Source organism: Pinus tabuliformis, chromosome 7 (genome assembly GCF_031772625.1).
Source record: "Pinus tabuliformis cultivar Carrire ecotype Pingquan chromosome 7, CPIR1, whole genome shotgun sequence".
In the NCBI taxonomy this organism is placed as follows: domain Eukaryota; kingdom Viridiplantae; phylum Streptophyta; class Pinopsida; order Pinales; family Pinaceae; genus Pinus; species Pinus tabuliformis.
In genome coordinates, this window is record NC_142293.1 from 1,244,646,018 (window position 1) to 1,244,662,544 (window position 16,527).

Below are 16,527 nucleotides of genomic sequence, written 5' to 3' on the forward strand. Positions count from 1 at the left end.
GTACGGATCAACAATTGTCTCAGGAACAAAAATCACATCACAAGCGGAAATTGAACTTGGTTGGGGAGGATATTAATTTATCCTCTGAAGTTCCTGAGTTCTTTTTGCTGTCAAATCAAATCAGAACTAGATAAAAACTGGATAAAAAAACTGGTTGACCAAAAAATACATAAATTATTCAAATTTAGGAAAAAAACATATATATTAATGTGCATCCATATGAATCACAACCATTATACAAAAAAAAAATCCATTAAACTTGAGTTTTCCTGGAAACAAATTTGTAGGTTTCCCAACATGAAATTCCTAAAGAATATGTTGTCTTGAAGCCAAGCGTGCACCATATCATAGTTAAAATCTAAAGTCTTTGGCACCCTTGAACCTGCCACTAGTCTGAGAATCCTATACCATACTAAGAGCATATTTGTGCTAGGAGAGTTCAACATGCATTGCCAACCACATTTTTTCTTAAGGGTGAAAGTGGTTATGTGCCACATAACTTTAATTGAAGGACAAACATCTATATCATAAAACAAAGGCAAGCTTGAAATGCTTGTTCTATAGCTAGAATTATTGTTATGACAATGTTCACAACTTTTAAGTACTTCCTTGGACTTCAAAAGGATGTAAAGGTGATTTAGTGGGTGAGAATGTTCAATGATGGGTATTATTGTGAGATAATTTTTGCCCAGCATGCTCCTACTAAATTGAAAATGTGTTTTCTCTGTTTATTGTTTGGGCCAAATATTATAGCAGCAGCACTAGTGCATTAACTATGCTAAAAGGTGACCAAAAAATACATAAAGTATTCAAATTTAGGAAGAAAACATATATATTAATGTGCATCCATATGAATCGCAACCATTATACAAAAAAAATTCCATTTAACTTAGGTTTTCTTGGAGATAGATTTGGAGGTTTCCCAACATGGAATTCCTAAAGAATATGTTGTCTTGAAGCCAAGTGTGCACCATATCATAGTTAAAATATAAATTCTTTGGCACTCTTAAACCTGACACTAGTCTGAGAATCCTATACCATACTAAGAGCATATTTGTGCTAAGAGAGTTCAACATGCATTTACAACCACAATTTTTCTTAAGGAGTGGTTCTGTGCCACAAAACTCTGTTTGAAGGAAAAATATCCATATCATAAAACAGAGGCAAGCTTGAAATGCTTGTTCTATAGCTAGAAGTATTGTTATGACATTGTTGACAAATTTTAAGTACTTTGTTGAAGGACTTCAAAAGGATGTAAAAGTGATTTAGTGGGTCATAATGTTCAATGATGGGTATTATTATGAGATTATTTGCCCAACATGCTCCTACTAAGTTGAAAATGGGTTTTTTTCTATTTATTGTTTGGCCCAAATATTGTAACAGCAGCACTAGTGCATTAACTATGCTAAAAGGTCACTTTCTTGTTAATTTGACAATGAATATCTCTTTTACAAAGAAATATTTCTTAGCTCTGTTTACGTTAGTGGTTTGATAAGAAAATTTCTATAGTCTCTTCATTTAATTTCTTAAAGTTTTTACATTTATGCTTTTTGACAAAAAAAGGGCTAACATTTTACCCTCGCTAAGTAAGGATTGTTTAAATAACCCTCTAGATTGGTTCCTTTATGTTCCATCTAAGCTTGGAAAAGTTTCAAGAATTTACATTGAACAATGTAAGAATCTAGTCTTCTCCAAAAACAATCAAGCCAACTCTTTCATTTTGCAAATTACTTACTAGTTCTAGATATACTCTTTGAAATTTCTATGTTTAAGGTGTTGGATTTAGGTAAGTGATGCAAAATGCACACCTACAATTCTATTATTCACCTATTAGACCCGTGCAAATTATAGGCATACTTGGAAGGGTTGGACATGACTGTTCCAACCATACTCTTATTGGTTTGCAATGCATATATTCAGAACACATACCTACAATACTATTGTTCACCTATTCAGCTAGTGCATATTGTGGGCAAACTGCTAAATGTTGGACTTTGCTATCTCAAGTTCACACACCAGCGCTAAAGATGCAACATATTGTGTGCATCCTTAGATATGTTTGAGATTGCAAGCTAATTGTTTAAATAAATGCATGTATAAAACTTCTATGTTAGCCTAATAACCATCAATATTTTTCTAGCATTTTGGGATGAATTCACAATAGTATGCTAAAAAGTGTCATTTTAATGTCTGGAAATTAGGATATATAAATGTTAGATATATACTCTACATCTTTGGGTTATCTCCTTTTCAAATTTGAGCTTTTTTAGGCTACATGTTAATTGTTTGAACTTTGAACTTTGAAGAAATTCCTGAATGGACTTTGTAAATACTCAAATGAATGGACTTCATAAGGGAGTGGTACCATAAATTGTTTTATTTCAAATATTTGACTTCCATATTTCACAAAATACAATGTCCTCAATAAATACTTATATGTATAGATACTTATGTCTAGGATTATATATGTGTTGGAGCGGTTCCTTTATGTTTTACTATAATCCTAATGCTGACAAGCTTTAGCTAAATTTTTTCATCAATTGTTCATAAAATATGCAAAAGATTTGATTGTCAAAATGTGGCAAAAACTACATTTCTCGTGATCTATTTTTTTATTGTTCATGACAAGGTAATCATGTTGTAGGAATTAGGTATCCTATAGTCTGTTTCAATTTGTGGATATTTTTTTCCTCCCATTTTTTTACAGGGACGTAGATTTAATTTTCATGTGATGGCCTTTTCATGTATCTTATCTAGCCCCAGATGTTGGTAATGGAGCAGATCTTGAGTAGTCATGGACACAGACTGTCAGAGGTTATTGTTACAATACCACTTCCACCTGGTATCAGAAATTTTTTAATGGTAAGTGACATAAGGAAGAGCTATTTAACGATAGGTTTGAAATGGAAACCTCATGTCTTACTTCTAAGTCATTTATTTGCATTTCTTAGTTGTAATTCATCTGTTTTTGAGCATACCAAATCAATTATTTCACTAATCCAATATGCATGGCTTTTATTTCTCACCCGATGTTAGTTACTTTACATGGTTGATATAACATTCTATTCTAGGCGACTTTTATTTTAAGTCAAAGATTTTATTGATTAAAAGGATGTTCATATTTTGATTGGTTTACTTGGAGCTTGATTTAAAAAAGTTTTGTAAATTCCACGTGGATGTTACTTTTTCAGGGTGAGCTCTTTGCACCAGTAAGGTTAGATGAGTCCTAGAACATAAGTATACAACAAGCACATCTTTGGCCTTTGTTATGTATCGATTATTGTTTATATCATTGATGGATGGTTATTGATGATGTAAAACAGAGGATGGGAAGGTCGTGCCAACTCACTTGAAAAAACAAAATAAAATGGAGTGTTATAATTGTGTTTTAAAGGGTGGGCCATAAATCAGTACTTAAAAGGTAGAACTTGAGAATGGCAAGCCATTTGATCTGGATCTAGAGACACAACAAACTGTGGAAAAAAATTATGGTATTGATGAGTCTTCCTGGCAAATAAACTCTAACTATTAGACCATTGCCCAAATTTCAGTTATCTGCAATGGAAATAGTGACTCTAGCTTTATTTTTATGAATAATGACTTTGGCCATTGTCCTATTCATTTCGTATGAATGATTTTGATTTTCAAACTCCAACTAATTTGTTGTTAAATGAATTAAAGCTTTGATGACAAACTTATAGTTTTCAAAGCTTTTTTCTAAATCTATTTTCTTAAGAAAATTTATCTTTTTTACTTTAGGTACTATAGATTGCTATTGTGTGACATATGCTAGGATATAATTCCCTGGATAAATAAACAGAAGTGTTGTACAACATAGTCCTTTTTAAATCTAAAGAAACAATATTTCCAAATACAAAGTTTATTAATTAAGAACATCTTTTATATTTCTTTGCTAAGTTATGATTATATTTCAGTAGGGGATTTTGTGTATGTTGATATTGTGTTGTCTTTTTGGTTAACAATGGTTAAAAAAAAAAGTGTTCTTGAGCAGCAGGCACACCTTATTCTACTATCGACAGGAAACTCCATGGTTTTCAAGCATGGCAACAAAAACGCAGATGTCAGTGGGATATCCAAAGTCTGTGTTGGATGAATTTAATACTAGTGATGATTTTGATTCCTTGTCAGATAAATAATGTCATGAGTCAAATTCAAATAAATAGAAGCAGCTCAAGAATGAAGGTGAAGCTATTTCTTTCTTTCCAAGTCAATTTCTTTTATTTATTGGCTGCTGTCATGTTTTTAGTGCAAACTTGTGAAATTCCAAATTGCATGTTGTTTTGTGTAAAGGGGAAACATATATATATATATATATATATATATATATATATATATATATATATATATATATATATATATATATATATATATATATATATATAATTTTTATCATATGTCGTTGATGGTTTTCGGAGATCTGTATTACATTTGCAAAGAAGTTTAGATATCATTTAGATATCTAAACACCAAACAACAACATGGAGATTTTTCTTTCACTCAACCTATAACATATTGCATCTATATTCATCAATGTTCTTCTTCCATATGCTATCAACTTATGACATTTCCTTTGCAATATTTGTTGCATTTGCTAGGTATAGGTCATTTATAGATTATAAATGTCTTCAAAGTTTCACTTATAATTCAGTATTCAACTAAACATATTGATTCTCTTATACATAATTATTTTTCCCTCCACCCACTTTTCATAACTTCCGTAACCATTAGGTAGGGACTTGCAGCTTCAATGTTGCTTTGCTTGTTTAGTAAAATATTGTCGAGACTTTAAGTTATTGAAAGTTGTAGAATTTACAATTTAAGAAGTTTCAAGGTATAATTTTTAAAAGTATAATTCTTTAAAGGGTGCTAGCTTAATGGAAGAGCACCTACTTTACAAGAAGGAGGTTGGTGGTTCGATTCCATCATGCCCTGCCATCCATATGGAATCGCGATGATAAATTTTCGGTGACGGAGGCTATTTTGACCATCACCAATGAGCTTTGGTGACATATTTCAACCCGCACCAAAATATGAAATGGTGTCGGTCAATGAACACCACCATATATATGCATCAATAGTGATGACCCTCAAAGGTGCGTAACCATAAATCGTTGTTGTTGATATGAAATGGTGACGGTTGTTGTCCGTCATTATAGTCATTATTCGTGATGGACCTTGAATGTCACCACAACACCTATACTTTTGGCAATGCGGCTTTTGGTGACGATCAATAAACGTCATCATATATATGAGCCAATAGTGACAGTCATGAAAGATCCATCACAATAAATTGTTGTTGTTAATATGAAATGGTGACGATCATTATTTGTCATTATAATCAATATTCGTGACGAACCTTGAATGTCACCATAACACCTATAATTTTGGCAATGCCACCTTTGGTGACGCTTAGTTTTTGGTGACGGAGGCTATGGTCCATCACCATTGCTCATATGAAATGATGATGGTCGCTATCGGTAATTATAAATCATTATTGGTGACGAACTTTGAATGTCACTACAACACCTATACTTTTGGCAATGCTACCTTTTGTGACGTTCAATTTTTGGTGACAGAGGCTATGCTCTATCACCATTTCTCATATGAAATGGTGATGGTTGCTCTCCGTCATTATAAATCATTGTTGGTGACAGACTTTGAATGTCACTACAACACCTTTACTTTTGGCGATGCCACCTTTGGTGACGTTCAATTTTTGGTGACGAAGGCTCTTTTGGTTGTCACCAATGAGCTTACGGTGACATTTTTTCCCCTCACCAATGTCCTTTTTTCTTATAGTTCCAAATAGATTTAAGGTCAAGAATGCGAAGTTGGAGGTCCCCCAATTCAAATTTCAAAAAGTTCTAGAACCTTCTTAGCAATTATGGCCTGGAGAAATTGTGAGACATGGGTCTCAAAGTGCCACCTATAAATCCAAGATAGTAACTATTGTGTAAACAACGAGAGATGCTTTTGTTTTTGGGTACGTTATGAACAAAAACCTCCTCCCATTTTCAGAAATACTTTCCCATTTGTTTAGGATCCAAGCTTGAAGTTGGTGACATAGAAATGCAACAAATCCTGGTAGAAGCACAACAAATATTTGACTTGAAATTTTGATGATTTGAATGAGGGATAAATATAGGAATGTATCATTAGATAGAGTTCATTAAATTACATTTTATTTCAGGGAGAAAACATGGAGGTCCTCTCCACCCTCATATGAGAGTGTGAGTATGATGAAAGGAAAAACTAAACTATCATATAACCATTTTAGTAAGGTGAGTGAATGCTTCAGGAAGTGAGGAGGGGAGGTCAAGCTGGTCAAGGATTGATTCTTCTAATTTTCACAAGTATAAGGGTGTTGATGCTTTCTTATTTGGTGTAACATTTGAAGTGTGGAGGGGGGGAGGGGGTGAATAATTGAGGAGAACCTTACCTTATAACTAAGGTAATTCCATTACTTATTCATAATACTTATAAATCATTGGACTAACAACCCATTTATCTCAAGGTATGTTTGTGACTTATATGATCTCTATATATGTAATCATGATTTTATGTAATATCCTCTATAAGGACTCTAAAATTTTCATAGCCATTTACCACAAATCTAGGATCAACACCCATTGACCTTAAGGAGCTTAGTTAAATCTGACCTCACCAAATCATCTTATTCTCATGTGCATGTAGAGGTAAAGTATGTCTCTCAAATGCAACAAGAAACAATGAAGCCTTATTTTCCATTCCATAGGCACGACGAATGATAACTAACCTTTCAAGAAAGAGAGGGCTTACTTTATTGCTTGTCGTTTATGCTTGGTTTTGATTCATTTTCGCAATAAAGCTACTTGTTACTCTTTTGGTCTGTTTGTTATTTTCTTTTTTGCATTATTGTGTTAGAGTGATAATGAACAATTCAAGTGTTAATGACAAAAGGAAAGCATAAATTTAATGATTTATCACTTTTATTCATGATATTATGATACTCTAATTATTCAATGCACATTATTACAAGATAATGGCCATCATCTAGAAAGAAAGAAAAGCGCATGCCAATTCAAGAAGTTGAAATGACAGATCCTACACGATTCCTCCCACTTGACATGGTCAATCAAGAGAATAGAGGTGTGTCTTATGCCTTTGGTCCTCCAAATTTCTCTCAAAATAAACAAAAATTTTGCATATTCCTGTAATGGGTTGTGATGACTATGAGGTTCCTTAAACTCAGTGCCCTTTAAACCTCAAATGGTGGAATAGAAGGTGTTGCAATAGGAGGTAAACTCCATTCCCCTACACCTTCGTCAAGACCTCTAGATACACTTACAATCTATACCTCTCCTTCAACTCAACATGAAATTTTGTTTTTTTCCACTTCCCTTACATACCCTCCCCTCAAGGGCACCCTCATAGTACGAGCTTGTGGTTGAAATATTATGACAACAAATTGGTCACACCATATATATATAGGGTTTCAAGGGAGGGGTATTGGAAAATAAGCATCTTATCCCCTATAGCCTTAAAGACCTTGTCAACACTTAAACGAAATGACATATTGGTAACTAGACCTAAAGATAGATCTCAACGTTCAAGGCCAAACCCAAATAGAAAGAATCACACCATGGATTAAGCACTGACATTGAGTTTTGGTAAAATAAAGGACCCACTTTCAAGATCGTGACCTCATTTTTAGCATTCTCAAATGGAATGTTTAAAACCCACATTAGAAAGGGGAGATTTTCACCTTATCATTTGCAACCTTTTCCAAGACGAATATATCTAATGGCTTAGATTGGATATGTTAGATCTTGGATTTCTAGAGTTCCCAATCAATGTTTTTGAGGCCAACTCCCTAGCTCCAACTAAAATTTAGTCCTATTGAAGAGGAAACTTGAAAAATCCTGCTAATAAGAGACATTTTTCCTTCCTTTTGATTGATTTACAACAAACTTCAATGCCTCTCCTTTTTTCTATTCCACTTCCATCCTCCAATGAAAAAATCATTAACCATATACCATAAATTTTTTATATAGGTAAATATTGCAGCCATTTTCCTCAACTTATGAGTACCTTTACACCTAAACCCATGCAAGTGGACCTATCTCCATGGTGCAACCCATTACACTCTAATATGGTTGTAATTGTCTCCTCAAAAACCTTGCAAGTCTTGCCTCCCTATCGAATTAATGAAGGTCGTTACAGAATATCGAATTAATTAAGTTAGTTGCAAGGATGAGAGCGGGTAAAAAATTATTGTTATTTTTATTTGGGGATGGCGTGAATGGTACATGGTTGAATTATGGAGCCTTAATTTGAAATTGTTCATTAACTTTTGATTTTGTAGGTGTCAGTCAAATATTATTTTTATTTTTATTTGGGGATGGCATGAAAGTTACAGGGTTGAATTCTAGCACCTTCAATTGAAATCGGCCATTAACTTGCGATTCTGCATGTCAAATATTATTGTTATTTTTCTTTTGGGATGGCATGAAAGTTACATGGTTGAATTCTGATGCCTTCAATTGAAATCAATAATTAACTTGCGATTCTACATCTGCACAATGTCTCACTATGAGGTAGATTTTTTCTTCATTTTTTCCCTTTCCTTCAAGTTTTCTGTTGGGTATGGTCGTTGAAGGGTAGGTTGCAATATATTATAAGTTTTTGTTGATATTTATTTTATTTACAGAGGTTAAATCTCTAAGGAGGTTCAAAGGTCGAGTCTTTGCGCTTCCTTTCCTTATTTTTCATTTCACAAGGAAGAGATTGAACAAACCCCAGAGAACATGATACTGTTGGCAATCCTTGCTTTTGTTTCTTGAGTAGATGAAGTTTGGCCTTTACGATATTTCAATTTCTACATGCAGTTTGCATCTGTGCATTTGTTGCTAGATTATTTCCATTTAACCCCGTAGAAAACATGGGTAGTTGCACTTTTCTATGAGATCTTAAATCTCAAGACCTCTCATTCAACCTAATCTAATCATGATGTGTTTGTAATTTTATAGCAACAAATCCATAGTAGAAAAAAATTATTTGAGCATATGGAGAAACATTGGTCAAGTCAAGGGATTTGAGGGTGATTAGGGGTATTCAACAAGTCAAATAAGCCTATGTGTTACACATAGGTTTAAGCAGGTTTTGAATTTACGATCACTTTTGACGAAATAGACATTTGATTGCATTTCTATAGCGCAAACAAAAATCGTAGCTACATGGAGACTCAAATAGAAGTTTGTTGATTTCATGGGGAACTATTCTGGAGCATCCTTTCAACAAAAAAAACAACAAAGGCCTCCACCTTAGCAACAGTCTAGGACTTCTAGTCTACAAACCTCTCTTTCCCTTGTATCATCTAAAGCCTATCGATCAGCAAACCTACAAGGGCCTATTTCCTATCCTGACAAAATGCGTGAGTCTCCCTCAGAGAGTGAGCTCACTGGAAACATGGGCAACTGAGAAGACATGGCCTATTGAAATCCTATATGCAGAAGAAATCATTGTGGTTCACACAGAGCCAAAGGAATGGGATTTATTCAGAGATCAGAATGTGGACATTCAACTAGATGAGTGGCTATCTCACTCTGCTTTCCTGTCCTATGCTGATTTGTAAGGTGGAAAATTAGGCTTCCATGGGAAGTGCGACAAAGTTGTTAGTGCATATGATGTGTTTGTCAAAATGTATTAGTGAGACGTGGTGCCCTGGATTGTGGCGAGTGTAGTAGGGCAGGAAGAATATCAACAAAGTGTTTGTCGAATGCTGTGAACGAGATGTTCTCATGGGGTATGGAAATACTATGGCTTATCGGGCCATAAGAGAAAAAATATGGCCAACTGAGTAGACATGATTGAATGACAAGAGCGGATAGCAATACATATAGTACTCAATTCATATCTAATCTTGCTTCGAGATGTAGCAAGGAGAGGGCTTGATGTAATGGCAAAGAGAATGTGTGAACAACCAAAGGAATTTCTGGAAGATTTGAAATCAGGGCTTTGGGTGATCCTTGAAGGCACAGAAGGTCTTCAACATAAGGACTAATTTACCCTTTTGGAAACTCTTGTATAGGAATCACGTAATTAATGACATATAACTACCACTCAGATTGGTTTGACATAGGTCATAAGCTTTCCTTCGACTATTGCTCTTAGATTGAGACTGGGCCCAGAGAAGGATCTCCATATTGATCTCGAATTGCTGCTAGCCCAAATGAAATCTAGTTTGACTGTCCCGATGAGTGATTTCATCACATGAAACTCGCGAATGAGGCATTTTTATCAGATTTTTTCAACCATTATCTCAAAATATCTCAAAGCTTTCATGTCCATCATTGGAAGTCAGGCATAGTTGGGTTGGACTGACTATTTTGGTGCTCGATTCGATGCTCAGCTTAGCTACTTGTCTTATAGATTGGTTTTATAAATACTTCTCATTCTCAGAATCAAAACTTTAGACTCCCCCACCCCCCTTTACTTCCACTTTCAAATTGCTTGCTGGACAACTTGCTTATATCTAGCATCCATGTGGGGATGTTTCAAAAATTATAGTAAATATATGTAACACCATCAGGTGTTTGAGACTTATGGACTCCCACCCACCTGGGTTAATGTCTAGGGCACACAAAGTTAAGATAGAAGTATTAATTACTATAAAAACAAGGATTCAAGCCTTTTTGCATCTAGATATCAGTGTCACTCAAACGGTCCTCATTAAGATCTTTCCCACAAACGATGTAGAACTATAGCATGCTAGAGTCAACTTCCTACGAATGATTGTAGCTGTGAAATTTGTAGCACGAAGAGTAGATTACGTAGCCTTTGCATGTGTGTTATTCTTAGTAAATTTTACTTTGAAGTGAATACTTGCTAATGGGTGGGTTGTGATACTTGTTCTCACTTGACACACACAAATTCTACAATCTATGTCAAAAAAATAATCATGGGTACTAGTCTTAAGGGTGGGAAAATGTCATCTAAAATTATTTTCAAGTGTAGGACCTTTAAGAGGATATCAGAACTATTAGGGTGGGTGAAGGATGTGTTTCAACATTGTGCTCTGATTGGGACAGGGAAGCTCTCATGAAGGAATTTGATTGTGTTCAGAGGATACTTCATGAAAGTGAGGACTCCAGGGGAACAAAACTATTTTGTAAGTCTAAGGAATTAATATTGGAAAGTCTGAAGACTAGAGCTGTTGATGAGGCTACAATTTACAAAGTGACGCAACATATATTTGAAGGTTTAGTTTTTCCTAACACATGGCAATTTTTTTGTTATATAAATTCTTTTGATGCACATTATTCAATTAGTAATATTACTTTTCCATCTAAATTATATATTTTCTTTCCTTGGATTTTGGTTGTGTCATGCTTATAAATGCATGTAACAAGTCTTAGGCATCTTGGACCAACCACAGGAGTTACAAAAATATTGTTTAGAACTGTCAATTGAATCTGCTACTTGTTTGTGTGGTTATAAGATAAGGTGGGTTAAACCTTGTAGTAAAACACCACCTTTTGAACTTAAATGCTAAATAAAACATTTATTTTAAAAGAAATTTCGCTTCACAATGATATTTATATTTTTTTAAGCTTGTACTTTTACAAGCATGGGGTTAATTTCTTTTGTCACTTCCTTCCTTCCGAATATCCATTCATGCCTTTTGTAGGTTTGTAATAGATGCTAAGGATTTTATGCAGTAGGCTCTTGGATACAGTGTGTGGAGACTACAACATGATGATCCCCAATTACTACTATCCTTCCTTAAAATTCTCCCTTTTCCGTTGTGAAAACTTTTGCTCTATTTTAAACTCTTGGGATTTCATTTATGCAAAGAAAGAAAATTGAACTGTGACTGTCTTCCCATTCCACTTAAAATGATATTTCCCATTACACTATTTTGGTTTTCCAAATAGTGGTGGAGAATATTACAAATACACTGACAAACATAAAATTTCTCCATTAGAAAATAAATGTTTGGCACCAAACCTTTCCAACATAAAAATAAAGTAGTAGAAATCTTTCTTTTCATGTATTTCAATTGAAAGCATACCAGGTAATGAAGATTGGAATTGATAAGATGGTAGGTGTACATTCTCAAAAAATCCATCAATTCGATGGTGCTTTCCATGACCTTTCATAGAATATAAAATAATTTTTTCTTCTTTACACCATTCCCTGAGAATTCTAAATTTAAGAGAAAGAATTTTCTCTCTGAAGTTTAAAAAATGCTTCCATTCGACAATATTTTCCTCCATTTGATTTCTATATCTTTCATGTACCACAACCTTTTGTTTTCATAGTGACATCTGTGAAGCTTCAGAAGAAAATAACGAAGTGCCACCAACGTAATTTGTAGACAAAGGCATTGAGTTAAACATTATTGAAATTCCCACTTTAGAACTCAATTGAAAAGTTTCCCTAAAGTTATTTTTTATAATAGAATGTGAATTTGAATCTTCGGCTATTACTCATTGGATTTCCATAGCCACATCTTATAAATTTTTAGCCATGTTGTTAACACCATAATCCTCTATTTCAGTAATTTGTCTTCCAATAGTCTAGATGCAGTTTTGTTATCTTCTATTCCTTTTCTCTGGCATTGAAATGACAACTTTATAAAGCATTGATTTCTAACCCCTGCTTCAGTTGAATTTGATGCCAATGAAGGTATCCTTATTTATATAACCTAAATAAGATGGTTTAATACTTCTAATTAAATCCTTCATAATTATTTTTTCATCTGTTTCTTTGAATGCCTCCTGTGAGAAATATATAGAAATATCAACACAACTAGAATGACGATTCTTTGTTTGAATTTTAGAATTGAAACATCCAAGTTCCTTCTCCACCCTATTAAACTCACACTCAACTCTCTCGATTTTTTGTAATACTCCATTTTTAAATTCAAACTACCACTCAGATGGATATTATATCTTAAAAGTGTCACTAGTCTTTGAATTTACTAGTGAAAAATGATTACTATCCAAATATTGAGCATTCAAATGAGCTTCTTCATTAGGAATCCGAGAAACACAAACTAGAAAAGTACCCTCTTCCAGTAAACTAATTTTTCCATGTTTAGAAGTGCTTAGAATATTATATCACAACTTCTCACAATCATCCAACTTAAAAATTCCACCTCTGAAGGAATATTCATGTTCATTTGCACTTTGTAAAACAATTCTAAAATCATATATGTGAAGAATAAATTAACATTTCACATTTTGGTTTTCTAGCTAAGAATCATGCCACATCCTTAATCATCATATTAAATGTAATATATTGATAAACAAGAAATAGGACAAATAGCATATATTAATTGGAATAATTGTAGCCAAGGTGAAACACATTTTATGGACTTTAAATGGAATCCAAAATATGAGTAAAGAAGAGAAACTCATTTGTAAAGGGCTAACAAATAAGAAAACTGCACTCCTAGGAAATAAGTGGTGATATTGGCATAGCCCCAAGGGTAGGTTCAAGTGCTATTGCAGTTAGACGTGGGTCCTTCCAGAGTTTGGAGGTTAGGGGTTCAACTCTCAATTACCCAAGGGTTAAGCACCATAATAAGTGCCAATGGTTTACCCCATTACATTCCATTGTAAACTTTATGGAGATAGACTAATTATTAAGATGATGGAGAAAGAGACCCAACTTATCCCAACCATGAGGCCAGATGGCACAGGTGTCACCCACAAATCTCTTCCAAATATCTGGTTTGTATTGAGCCGAGCAGAAAGCTTTGGATTCAAAGTTCGCCATGAACAGATTAGCTTCAACAGGGGAAAGAGGGGAGCCCGTGGAAACACCACAGGTTTTTTCATAGAGTTCCTCTCATCACCCTTGAATCCCTTGACTCGACCAAAGTTTCTCTAGATGCTCAAAACATATATTTTCCACTATGGATTTGTTGCATTAAAATTACAAACGCATCATGGTTAGGTTAGGTTGAACCCTAACATAATGAGAGTTCTTGAGATATAAGATCTCATAGGAAACTGAAACTACCCATTTGGTCTATAGGATTTGTTAGAGTCGGTCTGGTCAGCCCTCTGTCGGAGATCAAAACTCTTTGTGCATTTCAATTTTAGGTGTCTTGCTCCATTCACTCAGGTGCATTTCGCTAGGGGCATGCCATGATCTGACGGAGAAAGTTATGCTAATCATTTTCCCTCATGTCTGGCTCCTAGTGGCTCAGGTCTTTTGTCAACAATCACCAAAGTCCATGACAGTCAAGGTCTGGTCCTTTATAGGACATGTTGGACACAGATTGTCATTGATGTCAATATGGCAATATTCAAGAGGAGGAGACAGAGCCATCAGAGGAGCAAACAGAGCCAAGAGGAGCAAGAGGAGCCACATAGGAGAAGACCAAGCCATGTTGGGAATTTTTCTGACCGTACCCAGCTTTGACTTCGATCCAACGGTGAAAAATATTCATATTAATCCAACGATCATCGCTCGCCCAAATAGAACGAATGTTACGTCCCGATAGAAAGTAGTTTTGTGAAAAGTACAGTTGACGCATGGCAAAATTTTATTGCATCGGGTGAGATTTACGGAATACCACTTTCACAGCAAAAGCGGTCCGATGAGCTTGGTGGTTTTCTTCAGATGTTTTTGTAAAAATAAAATAAAAAAAATGTGTAGGTGAAATTAATATTTCAACAAGCCAGAGGAGCCACACTGGAGCAAGACGAGCTACAAGAGGAGCCATCAAAGGAGCAAATGTAGGAAACAAAGCCATATATGCCTATCGGGAGCCTATCGGGAGCATACACAGCTATCGGGAGCCTATCGAGAGCATACACATCCATCGGGAGCAGAACTCACATAGATATATCCAGTTATGTTATTGGGCCTGTAAAACCCACGTGTACATAAGCTTTAACAGTATCGGCGGATTTGAAACCTTATTCACGGAATTGTTGAAGCTATATCGGGTCCGGCACACAATGTCGCATCGGAACTTCGAGAGCGGCGATACATTGTCAAGTGGGTCATTGCGATTGCCGATAGCGATATCGCATCGGACCTCCGCCAAGGGCAGTCCCTGATTGCGATAAGCATACGGACCCGACGGGCATATAAAACATGGTCCAATGCAATATCACATCCGCAAGTGGATCGGCCCATCGGCCATCGGCCATTGGCGATTGGCGATTGCGATTACAAGGTAGACCCAATACAGGTTTAAATGCAGGTGAATTAAAATTTGAAATCTGCCTTTAGCACTTTTTCGCTTGCTTTTTCATATATTTCCTATGTAACTCAAAAATGTTGTGCACTGGGTTCTGAGGCAAAAATATTGTAAGGAACAATCCCGATAGTGCGGGAGACCGAATCATGGCGATTATGATTGGGATAAGATGTGGCTGTCTGTTAAATGAAGCGGCTCCAGTGTATGCCTGCGCTCATGAGTAAAACAGGAGTGTTGTTACAATTTTGATATATGTATCCTGTGAATATTGGAACGGTTGGATAGACAGAGGGAACTGAAGTCCGGGAAGTCGAAGAAGCAATCAAGAGAGGAGGTAACTGACAGGGTAAGCAAGCGTTGAGGAAGCTGAAGAGCCTGTGAAGAAAGGAAGCCAAAGAGCCAATGAGAAAGAGGAAATGAATGGACAAAGGCATGGAATGTATAAAAGCAGCAGAAACAGAGAACTGATGTGGTTATTGGTGTATGGTATAACCTAATCATGAGATAGTGGAAGCAGTAGAGGCAAAGGGGGTAGCAGAAGCAGCAGAAGCTGAAAAGAGTGCAGCAACATAGTAGTGTATACAAAAGTTGGGTTGGAGCCCAAGAGGTTGGAGCCTCAAAATTGAACAGGATTGAAGTCCTTGGGAGTTGGTGCTCCTAAGTCCAAGATCGGTGTCTTGGCAAAACAGAGTTGGTGCTCTGGAGGTTGGAGCCTCACTGAAGTCCAAGTTGGAGCTTGGCAACTACTCACAGTCAGAGATACTTATATTGTATTTATTTCATTGCACTGTCTTGCGTTTTAATAAAAACATTTATTCCAGCTGTTGATTTCTGTGTTCAGTATATACATATACATATCTATATATGCTTTTGGCAATCACTGGAACGAAAAATAATAAATACTGATTCACCCCCCCACCTCAGTATTCCTAACAATTGGTATCAGAGTAGGCTTCTTCATACTAGTCTAACAACTTGAAGAAGGATCCACAGCCATGATGAGAAATCATGAAGCATCAGGAAAACCTCCTTTATTCGATGGCACTAACTTTGGTTTCTGGAAGAAAAGAATGAATTACTACTTAATGTCCCTTGGACCTGAAGTCTGGCATTTTTGTCAAACTGAATACCAAGCGACTTCCACTCTTCCAACAGACCAAGATGAGAGGAAAGCCTACATCGCAAATGCAAAGGCCATGAACTCTATCACTAGTGGAATCATTGATTTTGAGTTTACAAATATCATGCACTGTACCTCCGCCAAAGAAATGTGGGAGAAGCTAGTTGGCTTGTACGATGGTGAC

At 35.5% G+C, this 16,527-nt stretch overlaps 1 pseudogene; it reads left to right on the forward strand.

Annotated features, from left to right (window-relative positions):
* The first annotated feature begins 9,267 nt into the window (after positions 1-9,267).
* The window catches only part of LOC149251882 (OBERON-like protein), an 88,781-nt pseudogene continuing 81,521 nt past the window's right edge, over positions 9,268-16,527 (forward strand).